Source organism: Pleurodeles waltl, chromosome 7, assembly GCF_031143425.1.
Source record: "Pleurodeles waltl isolate 20211129_DDA chromosome 7, aPleWal1.hap1.20221129, whole genome shotgun sequence".
Lineage (NCBI taxonomy): Eukaryota > Metazoa > Chordata > Amphibia > Caudata > Salamandridae > Pleurodeles > Pleurodeles waltl.
In genome coordinates this window covers 931,590,958-931,617,645 of record NC_090446.1, presented here as the reverse complement: position 1 = coordinate 931,617,645, position 26,688 = coordinate 931,590,958, and the positions used below count along the sequence as shown (strand labels likewise).

General features: G+C 46.2%; 1 protein-coding gene across 2 annotated transcripts in view; it reads right to left on the bottom strand.

Annotated features, from left to right (window-relative positions):
* SAP30L (SAP30 like) overlaps nucleotides 1-26,688 on the bottom strand; it is a 387,822-nt gene that overhangs the window by 339,641 nt on the left and 21,493 nt on the right. The window lies entirely within an intron of this gene.

Here is a 26,688-nt window from a genome sequence, read left to right as displayed (position 1 = left end):
CCAGCTACTAAACGCAGTTGCCCCATTGACAAATCAGGTTAGTTTTTCAGCAGGAAATGTTGAGCTCTGCATATTACGTTTTGGGGCTTTACCTGGGACGCTTGGCCCACCCATACATGGAGGGCACAGGTTTTATCTGAACAAATAGGGGAATCAAGGGCAGTGGGAATTTTGTGGATCCCTGTGTATTCAAGAAGTTTCCAACACAGAAATGCAAGCAAAATGCCTGACTTTGGGCAGAGTTTGAGGTACGGAGAGCTTTGTGGGTAAGACAACGTCATGGGATCAATGTAGGGCATACAACCTGTTGAGGCTCTAGGGGTGAGGGTTGGGCCTGATGTCAGGGCGAGCCATACCCACCCCATTATTTATATAAATAAAAAAATTGTCCTGCCATCCAGTGGCCATCTGCCCCCCTCCAGGGGCAAATTGTGGGCAAATCCCTGCTCTGCCCTCCAGGAAGGCCAAAATACTAGCTTGTCCATTTTGGGGTGGTAGTATGGCCCAATATGATAGTGCAACACCCAAGCACCTTTATGTTGCCCCAAATGCTAAATCTGTGGTGTCTGGTGGGTACCCTCACCAGGGGCAAATTGGGGCAGAAAGACTGGTTTGTTCCTATTGGGGTAGGGGCATGGTCAATGCAAGAGTGCAATGCCCGCACTCCTTCCTTTTGCCCTAAATGCTAAATCCTTTATGTCTAATGCACATTCTGACTCCACCCGGGTTAAGAGGCAGATCCCCAATTGGGACAAGCTTCGTATCTGCCCCCAGGGAATCAGAAAAACACTATTGCCCCTTTGGGCCAGCGCCAGATAGGGCGTCCCATCTTTTTGTTTTGTTGCCATTTTGAAATACTTAGGGGGTTATTCTAACTTTGGAGGAGTGTTAATCCGTCCCAAAAGTGACGGTAAAGTGACGGATATACCACCAGCCGTATTACGAGTTCCATAGGATATAATGGACTCGTAATACGGCTGGTGGTAAATCCGTCACTTTTCCGTCACTTTTGGGACGGATTAACACCTCCTCCAAAGTTAGAATAACCCCCTTAGTGACTAGTGGGCTTTCTGCTGCCCGGGGGGGGGGGGGGGGGGCAGGGGGGGGGGGGGGAGAATTAGGGAGGTGCAGATTAGGAGTGAATGGGCCCAGGAAATACTGCATAAATGCAATCATTGGTTTCGCAGGGGGCAGAAATTCTATGGGCTCATGTCTGGGCTCCCCCTAAAACAAATACTGCATCAATGCTGGCCCTGGTGTTTATTATTTGGCGTTCTAGCCCTTGGGGCCGAGTGGAAGTGATTACCCCCATCAACCACCCCCCCCTTGGGTGGGCAGAAAGTCTATTGGGTCCCAGAGAGGGAGTCACATCTGCAAGTAACAGAAGCGAGCCAAGACCCCAAGGCCAGGGATGGAATTTCTCCAGCCCTGCTCATCTTTCTCTGAATGCTGGTGCAGGTGCCTCTGCGTTTTTGGACTAGTCAACAGACAGAGACTAAGGAGATTGGCATTTTTATTATACCAAAAGTAAATAATGTATCATCATTCACTCTTGGTATAATAAAACTAACGGGCAGGAAAAAAGAGGGCGTAGACCTTAAGTCCATTAAGAGGAGCCACCACTGGTAAAGTGTTGTGGAATGGTGTAGAGTGTCATGGGGTGGCATAGAGTGTCATGAAGAGGTGTAGTGTGAAGTAGAAAGCAGTGTCATGGAGTTGCATAAAGTGGAGCAGAGTGTCACAGAGTGGCATGGAGGGAGAAGAGTGGAGGGGTATAGAGTGAAGCAGGGTGGCGTAGAGTGGAGTGGTATAGACTGCTGTGGAGGAAGTAGAGTGGAAGGGCGTAGAGAGTCGTAGAGTGGAGTGAGAGAGTGTCACTAAGTAGCAAAGAGTGGAGTTATGTGGAATGGAGTGTCACAGGGGGAATGGTGTGTCAGAGTGGAGTGTCGGAGAATGGAGAAGAGTGAGAAGCAGAGTAGAGTTGAGTCTTGTTGAGTGGCGTAGTGTTGAGTATGCATTGTTTGGTAACGCACTGCCATTACAGACCACATATTTTCAATTAAAATGACCACTACATTTGCACAGACATATGGTTTTACAGGTAAAAGTATATAGCTCACAAACGATAATGTGTGAAAAGGTCATCACCTAGCATATTGATTTATTTTGATCTTATTAAAATGTTTGTTTACACCATACTTAAGAATTACAAAAAATGAGTTTCATTTGTGTCCTCCTAATTCTGATATATTCTGAAATATCTGCATAGTTCATTGATAGACATTTAAATTTTGTGTGCTAGAAAAAAACATTTCCTTTCACAGTAAGAATGTAACAGATTAGAGGTGACACCAAAGGCTTGTCTGTTGGGAGTGTTCCAGAAACCGCGAGGTCGGACTATTCCATTTAAGCTAGCGCAACTGGTGCTGGCTAGGCGTAGGGTAGCAATTGGATGGATTAGCACCCGGAATCCATTGCTTTCTGAATGGATACGAGATCTGCTGGAATGGGGTGTGGCTGAGGAGCAACACATGCGCTGCACGCACAGGGATGACAAGGTGGTCACTGATTTGGAGGTATGGGGCTCTCTGCTGGAGCGAGTTTCTGGTGAGGTGGAGGTGGTCTCTGCGGACAGTACGGAGGATGAGGGTGGGGATGGTGTTTAATGTATCGAGTGTTTGGAGAAGATCAACTATGGTTTCTACCTTATTACCCTGACTTCCCCATAGATCGCATATTGCATTTGTACCCATGTGGGTTCCTAGTGGTGAGGGTGGTGGTCGAGAGGAGAGAGGGGTTTCTTCCTTGTATATGGAATATGACTGGCCCATGTTTGGTACATGCTTGATTTCGCCATTATGTTGTACCACAATCTACATTTCCTTTTCTTATTAGGCATGTCGGCACTGCACTGTTTGTTTACAGTTTATAATATTCAATAATAACAGTTAAAAAAAAAAAAAAGGAATGTTACAAATTCTCTCACTCTGAAATAAGAGAAAGAAAAGTAAACACCAAGCTACCTCAGAAGAACGAGCCTGACATTTGACCTCTGTCTTTGAATGCAAAATAAATGTGACATGATAAGAACAAGATTCAAAGGCTTGTTTACAGAAAGCGAGCACTCTTGGAAGAATTTAGTAAATATGCTATGCTCCAGTGGAAGGACTGACTTAAGCTGGATAGCCTAGCGCAAACAAAGGCAGCAAATAGAACTCAAGCAATTGTGAGTAACAAAACACAAAGCCAATGGATAGAATGCATTTCCAGGGACACTTAATTTCACAAAACCAAAATTATGTGAATTTCATATACCACTACACATACCGGCCTACAGGCTTTAGCAAAATGCAATAGCAATCCATCCTTCAAAGCTTTTTGCCTTTGACTATGTTTTTCACAAAAGGTAAATCAGCCATACTCGCTTTGTCATAACTTTTCTTTATAAAGAGATCACACCTGAGGAATTAGACATATCTTTTCCCATTGAACCAATAAGGCCGATAAACAAATGCCACCGGCCTAACACCATAGCCAGTACAATTGGAATTGTGCGGCAGGGAGGACCAAATAAGTGGTAATAGGGCTGTCTAAATTATGTGGCACGAAAAAAAGCTAATTATGCATCCCAATGCAACACATTTTGAAAGAGTACTACTATAACTTCTCAACATTTTTACACATGCTAACAGTGTTTGCACAAAGATTTCACCTCAACACTCTCAATTCAAAATCTAAATACAGCAATAAGCAACTAGTAGGCAACCTGCCTCTGCACGATAAAAGGCCTGACAATGTGCTCAACCTATGTTAGCATTTTTATTAACTTTTGATCTGTCTGGGACACAAATTCTTTTTGTTAAAATCTGCAAACTATGCAGAAGATGATGGATCATGTGGTAAGTATGACAAATCCACAATTATGCCAAAAACATAGCATGCTGAATTGCATCATTTCAGTGGTCCTGACTATACCCAGCATAGGCCTACTGAAGTGTTCATAAAGTGCAACCATCAATCGTACAGTTATAAAATTACAAATATGCACATAATTACAGTTGGTAAAACAATATATAACCCCTCTCAATTAGGCCTATCAAGAATCATCAGTGAAAATCTTCTCTCAGGGTTTGTCACAGAGGGCAGTTAATACCAAAACACTTGCCTATTATGGTAATCTGTGAAAATAAATGTAACCAAATGCCGGTCTACAGCCTGTAACATACTATGATTACAATCCACTGTTAAAGGCTTTTCACAATAAATAAGCAGAGCCTACTGCCTTCGCCATATCATTTCGTTATATACAACAAGACTTATGACATCCGGCATAACATTTCCCTGCATATCAATCAATGCATCGATCAATTAACCAATCAGGATTTGTAAGGTGCGGATAATCACCCAACAGGGTATCCAGGTGCTTGTAGGTCCCGGAGAAAGCAGTAAAAATGGGTGAAAAGAAAGGGGAAGGCACAGAAAAAAAACAGGAGAAAAAAGCAAGGGGGAGCATTTAAAACGAGGGAAAAGCAAGGAGATGGCATACATAAAATAGGGAAAAAGCAAGGAGAAATCAGTAAGGAGGGAAAAGCAAAGAGAAAGCAATGAGAACGAGGGAAAAGCCAGGAGAAGGCAAAAAACAGGGGAAAAAGCAAAGAGACGGCACACAAAATGAGGGAAAAGCAAGGAGAAGGCACTCAAAACGAGGGAAAAGCAAGGAGAAGGCAGACAAAAATGAGGGAAAAGCAGAAGGCACACAAAAAATGGGGAAAAAGCACAGAAAAAGTAATGAGAACGAGGTAAAAGCAAGGTGAAGGCACTCAAAAAACAGGGGAAAAAGCAAGAAGGCAAGTGCAAGAGCGATGTAGCAGCACAGGGAGAGCCAGGCCTGGGACCTGCTCAATGAGGTCATGCTGTGGCCTCAATTAAGTAGGTCTTGGGAGGAGGGAAGGGTGCTGGGAGGCAGGGGGCGGGGCTCGGAGGAAGGCAGGAAATAATGGGTGACAGGCTGGAGCAGCAACGAAGGAAAAAGCAAGAAGAAAGCAGTGAGAATGAGGGAAAAGCAAGGCGAAGGCAGACAAAAATGGAGGAAAAGCAAGGCGAAAGCAGTGAGAACAAGAGAAAAGCAAGAAGGCGGCACACAAAACTGGGGAAAAGCAAGGAGAAAACAGTGAAAGCTAGGGAAAGAAAGGAGGGCATAGAACATGGGAGAAAGCAAGGAAAACAAAGAAAAAGCAAGGAAAAGGCACAAAAATGTGGGAAAAACAAGGAGAAATCATTTAGAACGAGGGAAAAGCAAGGAGAAGGCACACACAAATGTGGGAAAAAACAAGTAGAAAGCACTGAGAATGAGGGACAAGTAAGGAGAAGACACACAAAAAACAGGGGGAAAGCAAAGAACGCCGTGAGAACGAGGGAAAAGCAAGGAGAAGGCACACAAAAAAGAGGGGAAAAAGCAAGGAGAAAGCAGTGAAAAACGAGGGAAAAGCAAGGAAAAGCCACACAAAAAATGATGGAAAAGGCAAGGAGAAAGCAGTGAAAAACAAGGGAAAAGCAAGGAGAAGGCACCCAGAAACCGGGGGAAAGGCAAGGAGAAGACAGGAGCAATAGTGATGCAGCAGCACGGCGTGAGCTGGGCCTGGGACTGCACACCAATAAGCTTTATCATCATTGGCTTGACACTATAACAAACTGAGGTGTACAGCATTGAGCTTAAGTTTCCCACAAGACAGCTAAGGGGCATACAGTCATAAAATGATTACATATAAAGATTTACAGTTGGCAAACCAATACAGAACCACTCTCAATGTGGCCTAACAAGAATCATCACAGTGAAAATCCTTTACTCCCAGGGTTAGACAGAGCGGGTAATAGTCACCAAAACACTTACCTACTATGCTAATGGTAATCTGTGAGATTACATGTAACCAAGTATCTGAATACCGCCTGTAACAAATTGTGGTAACAATCTACTGTTAGAGTCCCGTTGGCTTTTACAAGAGCTTTTCACTATATATGAGCCAGGCCTACTGCCTTTATCATAACTTTTCAAAAACGAACAGACCAGACTTCTGGCATAACCTTCCTATGCCCACCAATCAGGACTATAGCTGTTACCACTGGCTTGTCACCCTAACCAACTCAGAACGTTTGTACTTAGACTACAAGGCAACCATGAGGCATTTTTCTTTTCTTTTTCTTTTATTCATTTTTTAATTTCTTGGATTCCTTCATTACTGTTTTATTGTGAAGTATCTCATTTTACTTTCAGCATATTCCAGGTTTCTTGCACCTCCTTATGGCCAATCAAGGCTCTTCAGTTCCTGGCTTTCGTCCTTTTCCAGTTCTGTTGCATTTGTGGCTTTAGCCATGTGAAAGATAAATATTCGTCTGGCTGTTTCACGTATTTGCGAAATAGGAAAGGGTTTAGTTTTGCTGCATGTTAAATCTGCTCAAATAATTAAGATTCTGATTCATTTATTTCCTATTTACTGGCATTCCTCTCATACGCCTGAACAACTTCGACTGAAGAACAGCTCACAATGTCGGAACACATTTGGAAAGCCTTCACCTGCATGTTACTTAATGGGTCCATTGCAAGGGAATTTCAATCCACTGATACAGGGATTCTACAATCCAGTGTGCTTCTAGATACACATAAATAGCTGCTACATTTTTAGGTTGCTTATGTGTGCCATCTTCATAGTTTCAGTGCACAAAGTGACATTCCAAGACCGAATGTGTGACTCTTACAGTGCCACTTTATCATAACTAAAACCAAGCATGCAATGAAGTGCATGGGAAGTGACAAATATTAGAAACATTACCTTTCTGATCAGTGAGGCATCCTTCCCTTGACTGGCCACAACAGCTGCATGGTAACTCATTATCTAGCCAAATGGTGCAGGAGGAGATCGCTAGACTATCACGACCACCACCATAACAAGTTGCAATGAAGCTCTCTTTGACTGTTAGAACTTGACCTAGCACTGCCAGTGCCTTCAAAATATTGCAGCCACTACTTGCTCAGTTGCCACCAGCCACGGATGTACACTTATCAGGACGATTGTTCACTGCTAAATTGCTAGTGCTGACCGGCTGCATCATCGCGCTGGGCAGTCTGCTGTCTCAGGGTCTGCAGTGCAGCCTGCCTTCTTTCTGTAACTGAGTCGAGACTCTGACAGAGCTCTCAGAACTGGAGGTGTTTGTTGATTGGGCCGGTGGCCGTACTTAAATACTTGTGTGCTCCACCGGCCGCGGAAGCCCAGGGCCTGCTGATAAACATGGTGCCCTCGCACCTTCCAAACACACGTGACCGTAGGGCAAGAGATAAGCATGTGAGTTTTTGTTAGTTATCTCCAGCGGGCTCCCAGCAATGTCAGGCTAGGATGGTGCAGGCTCTGAGGACGGCAGGGGCCTGGCCAGCTGTTAAAAAAACATCCTGCCAGCACGAATCTCCCCAGAGAGGGAGAGCACCGTTAGGGGTCGCGCAGTGCAGAATTTGCCACTTGTATGCTGATGGAGGGCAGGGGAAGGAACAAGCATTGGCAAAGTCAATAGGTCTGGCCTATTTAAGAGCTACTCATTTTGCCAATGCATTTTAGCCATATTGTACACTAGCTTGGCTGTTGTTCAGCATGGCTAAAGGTTAGTGGCGTTGAGGAAAGTGTTGTTGAGTGTCGTAGAGTGGAGTGGTGAATAGTGGAGTAGAGTGCTGTGGAGTGGCAGAGAGCGTTGTGTATTGGAGTGGCAGATTTGGGAGTTGCGTAGAGTGGCATACACTGGAACGGGGTAGTGTGAACTGGTGCAGACTGCATTGGTGTAGAGTGCTGCAGAGAATAGTGGTGAAGAGTGGAGAGGCATTGAGTGCAGTGGAATTGAATTCAGAGACGTACAATGCATCATAGAAGGCAGTGGTTCAGATTAGAGTGGTGAACTGTGCAGTGGTGTGGAGTGGCTTAGAGTTGAACGATGCAGAGGGCACTGGCACAGAGTAGAGTCAAGTGGCAGATGGCAGTGGCGCAGAGTAGAGTGGCATAGAATTCAGTGGCATATAGTGGTGCAAGATAGAGTAGCATAAAGTGTAGTAGAGTATTGTGCTGTAGAGTGCAGTGGTATATTGTGTTGTAGAGTGCAGTGGCACAGAGAGGGGTAACAGAGTAGTGCAGATTAGAGCAGCCTAGAGTTCAATGGCAGGGAGTGCAGTGTTGCAGAGTAGAATGTCAGCGCAGTGCTGTAGAGTACAGTGATGCAGAGTGGAGTGCAGTGATGTCGAGTTTAGAGAGAGTGCAGTAGCATAGAGTGCACTTGGGCGGAGTACAGTGGTTATGAGAAGAGAGGCATAGAGTGCAGTGGCGTGGAGTAGAATGGCGTAGAGTGCAGGTGCGTACAGTAGACTGTTTCAGAGTAGAATGAAGTGGCGTAGAGTAGTGCAGGGTAGAATGCAGCAGCACAGAGTGTAATGGCGTAGAGTGGTGTAGAGTACAATGGCATAGAGTGCAGTAGTGCAGAGTAGATTATAGTGGGGTACATTGGATTGGCATAGAGTGCAGAGGCATACAGTTGAGTGTTACACAGTAAAGTACGTTAGCATAGTGTCACAGAGTGGTGTAGAGTACAGTGACGTAGAGAGGAGTTGTGCAGAGTAGATTGGTGCAGCCTAGACTGGAGTTGTGTAGCGTACAGTGGCGAAGAGTAGTGTCGAAGAGTGCCTTGCCACAGAGAAGAGTGGTGCAGGGTAGAGTAGAGAGGCATAGCGTGAAGTAGTATAGGATGAATTGCTGCAGAGTAGAATGCAGTGGTAAGGAATAGTGCAGAGTTGAGCAGCGTAAAGTGGAGTATTCATGGTGTGGTAGCACACTGCAGTTACAGACAACACATTTTCAATGGAAATGACCATCACATTTGCACAGACATAGTTTTACTAACAAAAATATACACCACACAGACGAAAATGTGTGGAAATTGCATCACCTTATGAAAGGATTGAACACACATTAGAAATCACAAAAAATGTGCTTCATTGTGTCCCTAATTCTTATATATTCTGAAATACTTGAGTTCATTTAAATGTTGTGTGCTAGAAAAGAAAACTCTTTCCTACTCCCAGTATCCAGCAAGATTGTCACATAAATCCTATCACTTTGAAATCAGAGAAAGAAAGGTAAACAAGCGCCCTTGAAAGACAGCGCCTGACATCTGACCTTCGTCTTTGAATGCTCAGTAAATGTGATGAGATAGGAACAAGATTTACTGACCTCTTTACAAAAAGGGAGCATCCCCCTAGGATACTGTAAATAAGGTTTTAACAAGGGAAGGTACGAACTTCAAGCTCGACAGCCTTAAACAAACACAGCTAAAAATGGAAAGCAAGAAAATGTGAGTTACAAAGCCAATGGCATGCAACAGGCAGAATGCATTCCTAGGTCAGCTTTCTGAATGTCCCCAAGATGTCTTCAGCAAACCAGACAGATGCGCTGTTTGGTAGACTGAGACCTAAAAAACAAAGCTGCCACTCGCCAGTGTATCTGACTGGTTCCAATTTGTGTGTGTGCCAAGCCAGTGACCAGAGGGGTGGTGCTTTTGCCAGAAAAGGTGTTTTAAGTGACTATTAGGTACAGCCCTGCCAAAGTACCCACACATCAGGGGTTAGACTAGCGTATTTTAGCTGTGGCTTTATCGTGCTCAGTGACTACTAGGTGAGTGTTTGTGCCCTCCAGGCCTGCTCTTCAGCCACTCCTTGTGACTTGTCACCTTACAGCCAGAACCATTGCACAAAGGGCCTGGCCTGTTCCTAGTGCTCGTGGCCCCAAGTAGCAGGCACAAACAATGGCCAAAAACCATATCCTATGCCCTGACATTAGGGATCCCAAACCATTACAAACTGCTTTGGGTTACAGATATCAGTAACTGTGCACAAGGCTTGAAACTGTGAGTCATTACACGCAGTAAGCATTTGGAAGTGGTTCTTGAACTGGACACCATGACCTGCATCAGCTGGCCCAAGTCCTCCCAACCACTGTATTGAATGTTGCAGGACGACAACCAAGGCAGCTTTTAGCTGCCCATTCCTCTCCCCCTCCCCCATACATGAGAAAGTGAAAAAGTGGGTGGGCCTTCAGTATGCAGTAACAAAGCTCATAAAATCTCTTTGAGCTGCAGATTTTTTTTTTCTTTCCAGTCTTAGCGATTATCAAGAAGGACAGCTGAGGTGAAAGGGCATTCTTCCCTATCCCACAAAAAAACAAAATGCCACAGCTCCATAAGCATTTTTAAAGGGTGTGGCATTTTGTGATTTTTTTTATGTTTGCCAATCATAGGGCCTTTGTTTAGTCAATAATTTTTTACTCTGCTTGCAAACAACAGGAACATTCTGCAAATATATATCTAATTTTTAATTATGTTCTTTACGAGCAGAGTAGCAATATTTATTGCATGCACCCTTAGAACTATGTTTTGAGGAAGTGCAACCTAACCACTGTGCAAAAGTGCATCAAGTCAGGAATTGGCACCAAATGAAGCCTCCATGAAAAATAATTCTTGTGGGAGAACCTCCATATCCTTGCTCCCTTTACCCTCCATTAGATTTGGGGACAATGCAAATGATGGTGAAATAAGGAAAGTTATAAACTACACAAAAAGGACCTTTCCTATGGGCCTAAAATTTCAACCTTAACTATAGATGTGCAAATGTCGACTATGCATCATCATCAGCATATTATTTTGCATTAGCTCTCCATTCTCTAGCCGCCACGTTCCTCATTAGGAGCAACCTGTTTTTACAACCATTTTCCAAGCTCTACATTTGATTTACTATCAAGCTCTATTGCTATGCATTTGAAGTACTAAAACACATTTATTTTGTCCTTCCATATATAAAGCCAGCTCACTGTTCCACACTATTCATCTCCAGAATCTGTTAACTTTTTCAACTATCCCATTCATTTTGTCCCTTTACCAGTTACTTGACTCAGCAATGCTCTTCCTAGTACATACCCTATCTAATATCAGAGTCCTCACCTTTAGAATACCCAGACACCAGACTGAATCAAGAGACTTCTTCCACAATCATCCTGCATGTCAATAGGTGGTGCTACAGTGACTCGATACTGCCCTGGAAGTGATGAAGCAAAGAGACATAAAAGCAACACACCTTGAACACCGATGTCAGTTTTAAAATCTTTTTCCTTCTGCACCGTACACGGAGCATTCAATAAATTGTAGGTGACAGTGTGCCCGAATCTAGCCTTATTTAGTATGATCAGGAGTCCACTCCACAGAATAGGGAGGTGGGAGGGCAGTAAAGAATCAGAAGTTATAGGATCCACCACAAACAGCGATACAGAAAAGTAAGTAACTTGTTCTTCTGATGGATAAATCTAACCGCAGATTCCTCATCTTTAGACTAGACAGCTTGTGGAGATCTGAAGGGTGGATTAAGATTATGAAGTCTTGCAGACCAACATGCACAGTGGCCACCTTGTCAGACCAGATAGTCAAGACAGTACTTCTTTCTGAATGTGTGCACCAACACCCACGTCGCAACCTGGCAGATGTTCAGCACCGTCCATCCCTCTAGCGTTGTAGGCCCTGGTGGAATTAGTATGCATGCCATCAGGGAGTTGCTTTTTGTGAGCAGATTGCAGCTTTTGATGCAGGGGACTATCCATCTTGGGGCCTTTTTTGCACAGAGATCGTTTTCTTTGCCCCAGAAAATCCTACAAAAATTGATCATTCACACAATGTTTTTTGTGGGCTCAATGATGAAACTCAAAACCCTTTTAGGTTCTAGCAGATGGAGCCTCTCCTATTCTCCATAGAGGAGTGAGGTGGGGCAAAAGACATTGGCAGAGTGACAGATTGGGTGAAGCGGTGTCACAATTTCAGGAAAACGGCTACCCAGGTCCACATCACCAATTGGTATCGGAAGAAGGTGGTGCAGGGTGATAACAGCACCTGCAGTTTACTCACGCAGCACAGAGTCCAAAAACTGCTTTGAGCACCATCAGTCACTGTGAACACCTTTGCATTGGCTCAAAACGCATCCTCATAAGAAATGGCTACACTAAGTTCAAGTCCCATTGAAGCATCACAAAAAGCTTTGGGGGAAACATGAAAGCCAGCCCTTCAACAAAATGCATTACAACAGGTGTTTTAAATATAGAAGTAGATAAGGCAAACACAAAAAGACAACAAGCATTGTCAAAGCCAATATATTTCGCCTCTATGAAATCAATTGATTTGGTCAATGTTTTCTTTTAGACATGTCACACTGCAGCAGAGTCTTAAATTTTAAAAAAAAACAATAAACACTATGATGTGGTCACCACTAAACTTTAATGCAGTTTATGCTGACCACATTATAACACTTCTTTTTAGCTGAAAATGAACACACCAATATGACTAAAAAGAAAGAGTAAACTGACCCTCTCCTGCTGTTCTTGTGACCCATTGACAAGGAACTCTTCAGCCAGGACAGCGTGCACCACATAAAAAGAGGAGGGGACGATGATAGACATGTCCAGCTGACCAAGGCCAGTTGTGGTGCCTCAGCTTCTTCCTCTCTGGAGATGGGTTGGGGCTGCTGCTTTGGTGAAATGGGGGGCGATTGCCAGTAAAAAGAGGACTGAATAAAGAGCAAGTGCTGTGCAGCTGAGGCGCACACTGGAAAGAAAGTAGAGTGGAACAATGCCCTTTGTCAGCAACAAAAGGTGAGTCCCCCCCACGGTCGCACTTTATTCACACAGCGGCCCAGAGACTCTTTGGAGCCAATCTGAATTGTGTACCACATAAAATTTTACACCATGTGTGCACTTGTCATTTGCACAAACAACGCATACCTTACAGCTCCTAATATTTTTAATAAGTGCTACAGTACGACTAGTACTAAGAAAACAGGCTTGCTCACAAATAACAATGGGAAGAGGGCAGGAATGCAGATGAAGTGCTTGACTGTAAAGAAAAAAAAAGTACCTGCACAGTGAAGTAGCCAGTGAAAGGGCACTGGCCAGTAGCGAATGCCAGTGAGCAGAAGGAGTACTTGGCCCAGGCTCCAGATGAGGGCAGCACAGCAAAGAAGCAGCGAGCACAAAGTGAAAGCAGATGACGGGCTGACCAATGAGAAGCAAGTAAATGAGACTGATGTTGGAATGAACGAATGGTAATTCAGGTAAGTAAGGGGTGGGTTCTAAGCCCCTTTTAAGATTTTTTTTCTTTTCAAAAGATTTCGCAAGCAGTGTATAAGCACAGGCGTGCAGGCGAATAATCTAGGCCCCCAATTTTCACCTCCCAAAAGTAACTGCCCCATCCCAGCAGTGCCACATCGGTCACAACTGGGAAGTCTGTGTGGGGAAGGTAGAGTGGCCTTCGCAAGCCAGGATGGCACTTGTCTTCAACCACTGATGATGTTGAGAAGTTTCCAGCAAGATATGGATCGAGTTGGCCCTAATGATGGGCCCACTGAATGCAGGGCTCACATATCTCATCTGGAATTTGAGATGAAGAAGATGCACAAAGCTAGCATTCCAAGAACCCTCCAACCATGCTCCCAGACAGAAACTCAGGACCGAGCAGAAACATTTGGATCATATCCTAAATGTCCCAGACTCACTGCAGCATTAGAAAAGTCCTGAAAGCCACCTTGTCCAGGATAGTCCCATGAAGGTAATCCTCAGCATGGGGTTCTGGTGGGTCTTCACCTTGTTGATGGGAAAAAAAAAAAAATAATGATGTCAAGAATTCTGCCATCATCTGGAGAGAGCTTACAACTGCCTTGTGAGCCAGCCTTGAGGAGACACACATCCAAGTACAAGAATCCATATATTCACATCCCCAACCGCTTAAGGTGGTTAGCAACCACTACCATCATTTTCGTAAGCACCTGAGGGACAGGTAAGGCTGAAACACTTCTCAGAAAACTGGAAGTGTTCCAACCCCTCCTTGAAGAACAGCTAACATCTGTGGGATTGCAGGGTGGGTAAACAGAAATACATATCCTGCAAGTCCAGAGACATCACCCATCTCCTGGGCCCAGGGTGAGCATTCTAAAGTTGTCTTTCCGTAGACAGGGGATGTCCACAATGGGCCAGAGGCCTTGGTCCTTTTTTGGTACAGGGAAGTAGGGCAAATAACACCCATTGCCTCTCTCCGAATCTGGCACCCGTGGCCATTAGAAGGTTGACTACTTGAATTAATATTGAAGAATGATCCAGTGAAAGATTCTCAGATTTGGGATGAAAACGTGGTAGGGAGAAAATGAAAGACATGATGTAGTCATTTTTCTGAAGTGATGAACCTTATCCAGTCTCCTACTGGCTAGGTATGGGTATGTGAGGGGAAGATAGAGAGGCTTGGCGGATGCTGGTGTGGGGGGCAGTGGGGGTCAGGGCTAATAATTTGCAAGGGGAGAGGTAGTCATAGAATACCCACACATGTGCCTATTCAATTAATTCCTTAATGAGAGTTGATTGCTGCTTTAGGGACAATTTAATGAAGGAACATTTGTGTACACATTTAACTGGCATCCATAATGAAGTAGTGTTTCAAATGTATATTTACTTTGAGTTTTATAGGTTCCATGGATGGAGGGAAAGCAAGCTCAGAGGACCGAGCGGGTTTATTACACCATTTCTTCATTCACTGACATATGATTTTATTCTGCATGTTCACTATTCTCAGACACCACCATTGGAGTAGATAGTTGGGAGAAATACCAGTTCAAAGAAAGGAATTTGGCCAGGAGGAAAGCCCCATAACCCACACTTGGGCATTTTATTGCAAGCTGGAACAAGTCTACTTCAGAGCAGGGTCAAATTCATCTTCATTTTCGTTTCCATCCTACCAACTAGTGACAGGAATAAAGGATCTGTGAACTTTTAGCTAGTTTTAACCTATTTTCCCCTTCCTGTTAGGATAGAAAAGCACCATTATATAAAGGAGGGTCAAAGAGAACTTCCTACTAAGGGTTTACTGGCGTTATAGAGCACCTTCAACCAATGTGAGGAGAGGCCAGATCATGAAGTATACTACCTATGGTTAGCAAGGGTTTTTCGTCCTAACAAAAAAACCCTACTCAACCAAATAAACCAGGAACCCACCTGGTGTACACATTAAATTCACAGCATAAGCCTGATCTGATATTTGTTCAAATAGCCTATACGTTTCCATAAGAAAGGGAGACTTTCTGATTCACAACACAATCTTACATCAATGATGTGAAGTCCTGTCTTCACATGTGTGCAAGAAGCACCACTTGTCAAGAAACAAATGACACACACGATTGTCAGCCTAAGTAACGGCCTATGCTGTCCCCTAGGAACACAATGGGCCTGATTTAGAGTTTGGCGGACAGGTTACTCTGTAATACTGCAAATGGGATATCTCTTACGAGATTGTAATACGGTGGACGGGATATCAGTAACGTTTGTGACAGAGTAACTTTCTCCCCCTCCCCCTCCTTCAAGCACATCCCTCACCCCCAACAAATTCTAAATCAGACACTATGTTTTCAGATTTACCTTTAAAGAAGCTGAACTTCCCCTTCTATAAAGAAGATATGAAAAAAACGTCAAAAACACAAATAATAAATACTGTGGAGTTCGCCACATTTTAGCCCTGAGGAAGAGTTTGGAATATGTGAAACACTCCTTAACTGTAGGACCTCAAACCTTGGAGAGATTTCAAAGACATACTTGTATTAACAATTATGTACTCAAACGGAGGGCATCTGACAGAGTATTGTAAATTCTAAAGAAAATGTGTTTTTAAGAAAACAAGACGTATTTGGTGTGCATGTAATTAATAAAAAGATATTCTGCAGTCGGACTGTTAGAAGGAAATAATAGTTAGTCTATGATCTCTGAAGTCAAACTAGACTGAAGATATTAATATTTGTGCATATGTGTATTTTGCATGTCTATTTGGACTGTAAATAAAATTGACTCCTGAACAGTTCTTTGAATAACAAATTTATGTTCAGTCTGGGCTCCCAAACATGTTATTGCAAAACAAAGGTTTGCCATGAGGTGGCTTGTAGCTACTCCTGCGCACTTATTTTTTTAATTGGTTAGGAAAGTAGTGAAACTATAAGAAGTTAGGGTCCCTCTTTTCCCAGAGCTGCTTATGTTTATGTGAAGAAAGTGTATTAGGAGAGTGTGCCATAGACCCCTTCAGTGAATCGCTCCAGTCTTGGTACTCCGAATTCCCTCCACAAATGTTTACATTTATATAATTGAAGGAATGGACTTTTGTACTCTGAATACCCATAGTTCCAGTACAACACTTCAACATAATCCGGTATTTTTTCTACAAAGAAGACTACTAAAACTGTAGCTGGTAAAACTGGTCTGCCTTCATTTTTCTTGCCAATCCTCATCAGTAGTCTTTGGTATATTTCTGATCCTTTCTTCAATAGACTCTTCAACGGACCGATCTTCAACGGATCCTGCTTCTATCAAACCCTAACTTACCATTCTGAGGCCATTGCATCAGCAATTACCTGACCTAAAATACAAGTTACTTACCCTCGGTAACGAAATATCTGGTAGAGACATTCTAGTTGCAGATTCCTTACCTTAGAATTTTCCCCCAGGTGTCAGGCGGGATCCAGAGATTTTTCTTCGAGCAATACCCTTGCGCGTTGGTAGGTGGCGTCAGTCGACTCGGCAGGAGTCATGGTCGCCATGTTGACGTAGGGAGTAGTACATAGACGCCACCCTCGCGCAGTGACGTCCGTTTCTTTTAACGACTTTCAACGCCAGAGCGCAGAGCCGCTAAGAACACTGAGATTGGTGCGCCAGAGCTAAGGACCTGAAAAGGGGAATTCCTGTTCCTAGAAATCAGTGCACAAGAAGGGAGGATGGGTGGGCGGTAAGGAATCTGCAACTAGAATATGTCTCTACCAGTTACCAAAGGTAAGTAACTTGTACATCTGATAGAGACTTCTAGTTGCAAATTCCTTACCTTAGAATAGATAACCAAGCAATGCCATCGTCGGTGGCGGGCTGCGAACCAAGATCATACTAGAAAGTCGTGCAGGACCGAACGACCATACTAGCCGTCTCGACGGACCAGACTATCCAGGCAGTAATGCTGAGCAAACATGTGCAGGGATGCCCACGTAGCTGCCTGGCAGATATCCAGGACAGGAACTCCACATGCTAACGCAGTGGAAGCAGCAGTTGCTCTGGTGGAATGAGCATGCAAGCCTTCAGGAGGTTGCTCCTTGGCCAAAGCGTAGCACATTTTGATGCAAAGAAGCGCCCATCGAGAGATGGTACGCTTTTACACTGCCTCCCCTTTTTTCGCACCCACATAGCCAACGAAGAGTTGATTGTCCACCTGGAAATCTTCAGTACAATTGAGGTAGAACGCCAATGCTCTTTTTGGGTCCAGACGGTGGAGTCTCTCCTCCTCATGGGAAGGATGTGGGGGTGCGTAGAAGGTAGGCAAAGTGATGGACTGGCCTACATGAAATGGTGTAACCACCTTAGGAAGGAAGGAAGCTCTAGTGCGTAGCACTACTTTGTCAGGATGTACAGACAAGTATGCAGGTTTTGAGGAAAGCGCCTGAAGCTCACTCACCCTGCGAGCAGAGGTGATAGCGACCAGAAAGACAAGTTTTCAAGGTGAGGAGCCGCAAGGGACAGTTATGCATTGGCTCAAAAGGGGGTACACATCCAATAAGTAAGTACAAGATTAAGGTCCCACTGAGGCATGATAAATGGAGTGGGAGGAAATAAGTGGGTGAGCCCTCATAAGAACCTACTCACAATAGGAGATGAGTTGGGCCTGGTCATTCTTGATTTTCTTGAGAACTCTGGGCAGAAGAGGGATAGACGGGAAGGCGTAAAGGAGGCCGGAGCTCCACTCAAGACGAAAAGCGCCTCCGAGCGAGTGCCGCCTTGGAAACTCCAACGCACAAAACAGCTGACATTGCGCGTTCTCTGCAGAGGCGAACAGATCTAAACAAGACTCTCCCCACTACTGAAAGAGACCTTGCGCCAGCTCGGATGGAGACGCCATTCGTGATCAGCTGTGCATCGATGGCTGAGTTCGTCTGCTCTGGCGTTGAGGGATCCCGCCAGATGTTGAACCATCAGGGTAATGCCCTGATGTTCCAGCCATGTCCAGAGGCGTAGTGCCTCCTGACATAGGGTCCAAGACCCTATTCTGCCCTGTTTGTTGGATTACCACATGGCGGTAGTATTGTCCGTGAACACCTGCACTACTCTTCCCTTTGAGAGAGGGAAGAAATGCTTTCAACGCAAGCCTGATCGCCCGGAGCTCCAGCAGATTTCTATGGAGTCCGGACTACGATGGAGATCAGAGACCTCTGATCTCTGCCTCTCCCATGTGGCCACCCCAATCCAGAAGTGACGCATCTGCCACTATAGAGAGATCTGGTTGGGGGAGGGAGAGGGATCTGCTGTGGACCAAATTTGGATTCAAAAGCCACCACTGCAGGTCTTTTGCAGTTCCCTCCGAAATCTGGACCAGGTTGGATAGATTCCCCTGATGCTGTGCCCACTGGACCTTCAGGTCCCACTCCAGAGCCCGCATATGCCTCCTGGCATGTGTTACTAGCAGGATGCAGGAGGCCATGAGGCCCAGCAGCCTCAGAGTCAATGTCACCGAAACCCAAGTCCAAGGAAGAAAGATCGGAATCATAGCCTGAGTGTCTTGGACTCGTTTGTGGGGAGGATACGCCCGATACTGCACTGTGTCCAGAACTGTCCCCCATGAAAGGGAGCGACTGAGAGGGAGTCAGGTGTGGCTTCGGCACGTTGATAGTGAACCCCAGCGTGTGCAGGAGGTTTGCCGTAGTCTGAAGGTGGGAGACGACTTTCTGGGGCGAGTCTGCCTTCAACAGCCAGTCGTCGAGGTAGGGGAAGACTGAGACCCCTAACCTGCGCAGATGAGCTGCAACCACCACCATCACTTTTGTGAACACCCGAGGGGCGCTGGTAAGGCCGAAGGGGAGCACGGTAAACTGAAGGTGCTCGTGACCTACCACAAATCGTAGGCAACGTCTGTGGGCATCCAGGATGGGGATGTGGAAATAAGCATCCTGCAAGTCCAACGCTACCATCCAGCCTCCTGGGTCTAAGGCAGACAGAACCTAAGGCAGACAGAACCTGAGCCAGGGTGAACATTTTGAATTTCTCCTTCTTGAGGAAGTAGTTCAGGTCCCGAAGGTCTAGGATAGGACGTAAGCTCTGGTCCTTCTTTGGTATCACAAAGTAGCAGGAATAACAACCACAACCTGCTTCTGGCACAGGGACCTTTTCTATAGCTCCCTTGGCCAAGGGAGCCGCGACTTCCTGCTGGAGAAGCGCCAAATGATCTTCCGCAAGGTGATTGAAGGATGGTGACATGTGGTGGAGCAGATTCAAAAGGGAGGGTGTAAGCCCTTTTGAATGATCTGCAAAACCCACCCGTCCGTGGTGATATGTTCCCGATGGGGCAGGTGATGGGGAATCCTGCCACCAACTGGGCGGGAATGAGGGGACGGACTAGGAGGGTACGGAGGCTTCAGCGGGGGCAGAGGTGGACTGGACAGACCTCTGGTTCCCTGTCCCACGGCCACGTGGGATTCCGCGGCCACACATAGGCTGGCCAGTGTGCATGGCACGGTGGCTGTGTGGAGGACGCAACAGGGCACCCCATCCTTGTCCACGAAAGGGGCGAAAAGCAGACTGTAGTGGGCGAGAGGCCGAGGAAAGACCGAGGGACTGAGCCGTAGCCCGGGAATCCTTGAATCTCTCCAAGGCCGAGTCCGCTTTTTCTCCGAAGAGACGGGTGCCATCAAAGGGCATGTCCATGAGTGACTGTTGGACATCCCCTGAGAAACCAGAAGTGCGTAACCAGGCATGGCGTCGTAAGGCCACTGTCGTTGCAACTGATCTGCCCAGAGAGTCAGTCGTATCCAGCCCACAACAGATTGTGAACCTTGCTGCGTCTCTCCCATCGCTCACTGCTTGAGAGAAGATATCACAGGCCTTCTCCAGTATCTGTGGCAGGCCTTGCGCAACCGTATCCCACAAGGAGTGGATATAACGGCCCAGAAGGCATGCGGTGTTCACAGACCGCAACGCTAGACTGGAGGAAGAAAACAACTTCTTGCCAAACTGTTCCAGCCTGGATAACAAGACTCTCAGGTGCGGGTGTTGGACAGGAATTTAGGGTCGTTCGGAGCGGGCCGATGGCAGCGTGCGATAGTCCTATTCACAGGAGCCGCTGTGTTGGGTTTGGACCATGTACCCAAAAGGACATCTGTGAGGGCTTCATTAAATAGTAAAAGGGGTTCTGAAGTAGAAGCCCCAGGCTTTAGCACCTCTGTCAGATTAGACCTGACCTCTACAGGAGGAAGCTCAAGGCCGAGGACCTCAGCTGCCCTACTGACCACCATACCATAAGTTGCTCCTGCCACCGTAGCCACGGTACGAGGAGACAGCATTCCAGCGTCAGGAGAAGTATCCAGACCACTGGCTTCACCCAATTCCTGTGCCCAGTCAATAGCATGGTCATCCTGGTATTCGTAAGGGTCCAGGGACCCATCCAATTCCTCCCCATATTCGTACCCATAAGAAAAAGGGTCCGAATCCGACCTGGGGTGAATAGGCCACACCGAAACCGACTCAGTCATTGGGGATAAGAATCGGGTCGATGACGATAGTGGGCACCACCGACGTCAGGAGCTTCAATAATCGACCCGGCACCGAGGAAGGTCTCGAGGGTGCGAGCGGCGCCGGTGCGTATCCACGCATGGATCTGGAGGTGACCTTGGTAGCCAGGGCCGAAGATGCCGGCGCGGAACCCGAAGGCGGCGTATCAGGGTCGGCCTGCCCAAATATGAGGCGCATGGCCTCGTAAAACTCTTAGTTGGGCAGGGGGGTTGCTCCAGCTCTGGGAAACTTGGGGAAGCGTGGAGGCGACCCAGACGCAGGCTCCGAGGATGGAGGCCTAGTGCGTGAATGCTCTTTCTACGTCACGTCGGTCGAGCGACGGGGAGAAGTCAGAGAGCAACGGCACTTCTTCGACTTCTTCTTCTTACCTTAACTCGAGGATTTAGAAGAAGATGAGTGGTGGTGACTCTGCAACCGATCTCGAGACCTTCCTCTCGAGCGAGACCGGGACCTACGCGAAGTCAAGTGCCGGGCCGCCATTAGCTTTAGGGACCACTCCCTCAAAGCCTTTGGGTTCATGGCCCGACACTCGGAGCACGACTTCGGGTCGTGGTTGCGCTCGAGGCACTACACACAAACGCGATGATGATCCGTCACCGACATCGTCCGATGGCAGTCCTCACAATGCTTGAACCCGGTCTTTGGGGACATCCTCGACACACCAAAGTCGCACACAAAAAACTCGACAAAACAATTGAATTCGGCCAAAAAATAGCCTAGGGTAGCTCTCTCCGGATCAGTGCCTGGCAAGGAAAGAAATGAACTGACATCACTGCGCGAGGGTGGCGTCTATGTACTACCTTTGACATCATCACGGCAACCACTACGCCTATGGAGTCGACATACGCCACTTACCAACGCGCAAGGGTATTGCTCAAAGAAAAATCTCCGGATCCAGTCTGACGCCTGGGGGAAAATTCTAAGGTAAGGAATCTGCAACTAGAAGTCTCTATCAGATTGAACCATTTTATTAATCTGTCTTTTTGTTTGTGTTCAGATTGCACACCAAATATTTAATTGTCCCTACTGACTTTTTTCAACGTCAACTTCTCTGGGGGGATGTTTGCATGGGCAAGATGGTGGTCCCCAACTCTTAGTGCTTCGGCGCCTGCACCCAGTATCAGTCTGTTATCCTTGATCTGGTGGACTTTCTTTGCTGCAAAACTGACATGTGGAGCTGCAGGAGTCCTGCAGCTGCGGCTGACGACCCATCAGCAAGTGGAGGCTGGGTTTCAGGTCGGACATCCTTGCAACACTGCACTAGCAAGATGGCAGTCACGTGAAGTTGATGGGTCTGGGTATAGGGGATGGCTTCCCTGTGACAAACCAGAGGACGTGCAGTCTGGAGGGATCCCCTGAGGCAGGCCCTAGTTATGCTCCAATGTAGCCTTCCACCGGCAGGGAAAATAACTGGAGTAGTGTGCGTGCTCCTGAGCCAAGACCTGTTTGGTGGCTTCCTGACTGTGAAGTTAACTGGAATGTCTGAATCAGAAGGTAGCAGGTGCACTATTTGAACAGCAGCATTTTGTGAGTGGTATTGGAAGCTACTGCCAGCGGAAATGCAGTTAATGTTAGCACTATCCGGGCCCTGTGCCCAGAGGCCCCGACGCAATTCTGCCTGCCAGTCACCCAGGAGGGTTCCTCCTCCATCAGTTGCACCACCAACTGCAGCTAACCAACTAGAACCTTGGACTCTGCCTGCCCGTGACATCTGAAGAGACCTATGACAGGACCCTTTCCCTAGCATTGAAGGTACTGCCAGTGATGACTTATCAGTTGGCTCCACAAGAGGCAGTCTACCAAGTGAACATAACTTCCTCTGCTTCCATTTCAAATCTAGTGCACTGTAAAGCTTCTGGCCAGATCAAACAAGATACCCATGGGGGCAGCCTGATTAGATGGAGACAGACCCTTATTGCTCATGCCACCAATGGAAAGGGGGGTTGTATGGTCAGACACATTTGGTAATAAGGATATATGCCAAACTCCAGTACTTAGTACTGTGATAGCTAAGGATAAATCTCCCCCTCAACAGGGGAAACTAGACAAATTTGTTACGCCCAGATTGTAAAAGATGTTGCAGCACCTAGAATGTATAAGAGGCAGGGTGATGCAGCAGATGGTCACTCTGGCACAGATGCCATATTACTGGCAATTTAGTCCTCTCGGTGGCTCTTGAACTAAGATTGAGGAGGTCAGGGCGGATGTCGCAACTGTGCAAAACTACAGGCACAGTGACTGAGACAAAAGCCCAACATCGCAGTTCTGGAGGATAAATGAAGGAGTTTGGACAGACCGGTCAGAAGTTCAAATTTCCCACAGAAGAAATGGTGGCTCATATAGAAGATGCTAAGTCTGCTCGACGTAGAACAACATGAACTTCCTCGAGAAAGTGGAGGGCCCCCACCCTATGAAATTCCTTGAGGCCAGACTCTCGACCTGTTTAAATGAGCGGCCACACCAGGCATTTGTCCTGCAGTCCCTGCCATGAGCATCTTTAGACCTATGATTGCCTGCTCTTTGAACTTTAGAGACAGATCTCATCCTTCGACTGGAGCCTGGGAGAGGTTTTGCATGACTTAAGGAAGAAGCTAATTTTCCTGGATTATATGACAATGGTGCAGAGACAGCAGAAGTAGAAGCAGAAGCTTTGTGCCATGGATTTAAGTATGCTACTCTTCCCTGAAATACAAAGTGATTTTTTTTTGGGGGGGGGGGGGCTTTGTTTTTTGATCATCTGACTGCGACTAGGAGTGAGTCAAGGAGTGGCCCCCTCCGACAGCCGGACTTTAGAGCACAGAGTCCTCAGGACCCCCATGGGCGAGAGAAATTGGGGGACAGATGTCAAAGCTGCCAAGGTCCCCCAAAAAAAGACAGATGAAAAGAAATAAATCACCAAGGAAGCTTCTTCGACACCGCACAGACCCATCTACCTTGACACGAACGGGTATCCACTTAACAGTCTGCTCAAATTGTAATGCAATCAATCTGGTGCCTTGGATAAAGCTGCGTAGGTGTTTTGTGGAAGGGGACATGTCTGATACTTTGTAGCTTTATTTGTTTTCTGCACTGAACAGATGCTTCAGGCTAGGAAGTTTGCGGTGGATGGCAGTTGGGGGATAGGGGAGGGGGTTATTTTATCTAGTTAGGTTGTTTTCTGGTAGAGCAAGGACCCACAGTTGGATTGTCACTGGAAAGGGAAAAGAAGTCTTATTTGGCTATGTGTGATGTCCATGACAGCCAAAGGGCACTGACCTGGAATGTCAATGGCCTCCTTGACAAGATGAAGCAGAGGGCTGTGATGATGTATACCAAGGAACTTACCCTGGTGGAAATCCTGTTATTATAGGACACTCAGAGGGCAAGAAATGTGGATTCCTTGCCCACTATAGTTGTAAGACAATGTTCCACGCAGGGTTCACTAGAGGCTGTCGGGGAACTGCACTCTAGCTAGACAGGCTTTTTCCCCTCGCTGTTACTGGGATCAATTTGGATAATATGGGCAGGTATGTTATAATAGAGAGCACACTAGAATGGGTCCGGTGGCCAGAAGGCAGTATATATGTACTGTCCTACACTAATGAATGCTACTCCCAAGGTGGTCAATGTTTTTTTTTGCTTGATTCCCCAATGGGGAACGCAATCCTCGGAGGAGACATTAATCGAATCTTGAACCAAACCCCTACCGATAGGTTGTAGGTATTCAACAAATTTGTTGGTTCCCTGGGCGATGTGTGGCATCACAGCCACCTGCTTGAGTGACAACACACATTCTACTTCATTCCTCATTGGTGCTATTCTAGGTTGGCCTACTTACTGATGCTGGCAACTGACATTGGTGCAGTCTCTGGGTCCTGTATTCTGGGGATTGCCAGACCACCCACCAATTGCAATGTTGTTTAAAGGTACCTGAGGAAGTCAGCAGGGTGTATGTCGACAATGTCTGGCAAAAGACTAGGCCTTTAACAATTACCTACATGATACTTTGAGGAATACTTTGAGAACATCCCATCAGTGCCTTCTCATTTCACCCTCTGGGAGAAATTCAAGGCCATACTTGGAGGCAGAGCATTGGTACTGTATGTGAGAGGCAGTGAGAAAATGAGACTAAGAGCCTAAAATATAGACATTGGAGAAAACAGGTATGTACAGCAGTCAGAATGGGGAGAAAGGCAAGTGGAGCAGCTTCAACTGGCTCTGAAGCTAAAGATCTGGACACAGCCAGGGCAGCCTGTACTGTTTCCCAATATAAGATCTATGACCTGGGCAACAAGGCAGGCAAACTGCTTTGTTGGTTGTCACAGAGAGAACAACCAGTTAGCATTATCACATATACCATGATGCGATGGGTCAGAGGGTCACTGACATAGATACCAGGGGTCTTTGTAACTTATACAGCATAAAACCTAACCCTCCGTTTGAAGCGACACATCCAATAGCAAACAACCTGATTATCAGGTCATTTTCGAGAGAGTAACGTGAGGACCATTAACAGCTTTCCATGAAGGAACTACTAAAGGCCTTAACAGAGATATTCTCTGGTAAATGCCCTTGTCCTCTTCACCCTGGCTATAGTGCTAACGAGGAGTGGGTTTGGAGAAAAGCACAGGTCAAGGGTTTTTGATGGCCTAGTGGGTTTTTAAACAGAGAATATGTTCTAGTCTTTTCTGCACGATCCACCGATCTTCCTCCAGCAGGTGATGGAGATTTTTGAGATCTACGGAGACACTTCAGGTCAACTGGTGAATTGAGCTAAGCCCATCTGCATTGAGATGCAGGGCTCAGTATCTTATATATCTCTGCCTCCTTCTCTACACATGGAAATTGACAGGGTCAAAAGCCTTGGGATAATGGTCACCAGATATAGACAGCTGATCTGGGACCTTAACGTTGCCTTCCTGATGCAACAAATGTGAGGAATTAGAGGGTTGCCCATGTCGATTATAGGCAGAGTGGCATTATAGTGGCTTTTTGCATAAACTGCAAAATTACCCCTATGTCCTTCCTCTGACTTTCTTCACCGGTTTGCAAACAGTGGTCACTACGTTTCTGAGGGTAGGCAAGCTTCCCAGACTCCATTTTCAGAAATGCTCTCTGCCAGTGTACGAGGGTGGGATGGATTACCAGACCTTAAACTGGATTACTAGGCACCTCAGAGGGTGTCAATAGGAGACAAGCTTTTTAAAGATAGGCAGGATTCTGCCTTTAGACTACAGTTGGAGTTCCTGGATGGGGTTGGAATACAGGGACTACTGTACGGTATCCCCTTCCCCACCAACCCTGTCCATGTAACTAGGGTTCCAATATAGTGGCTAGTCTAGAAAACCACTCTGGCTCCGTTGCGGACAGGTTCTTGGTTGGCAAAGGAGTTCCAGCTGCCTGGTTTCCAACAGTGGGACCTAACTGGGATCTCATACCTGCAGAAATCCTGGAAACAGAACACATGAAGTCATCAAAGGGCCTGGCAGTGGAGTTTGATTTGCCTAGTATCCATTTTTGTAGGCACCTATACCTTAGTCATGCACTGGCAACATTGGAGACCCAAGTTCAATCCATTTAAGGTGAAGATGATGCTGGAGCCCACGGGTCAGAAGGGGGAAAGGCAGGCTATATTGTGCTCTGATTCTCAACAGTCATAACCCCCTACAGGCTACAATATCCTTCTGTGAATTGGCTATAAGATGGACAATGATGAATAGCATGAGGCGAAAATTGCTTCTAGAGTTCTTGTGATTCCTTCTGACCTTAGGCTGGTTCAATCTAATTACGTCCACAGAGTGTATTTCACCACAGAAAGAATGTGGAAGATGGGCTGTGCTAGTAACCTTCGTGTGAGGTGCAGTGACTCTGTGGGTACCTTTTATCCTGAGATATATAGGAGTGTCCAACTATCTGGAGATACTGGAAGATGATTCACGCTGTCCTGGCAGATATCCTGGGCAGTCCACCAGACCTGGATCCCAAGATGGCATTGTTCAGAATTATGGATGGATGGGCAGAGGAG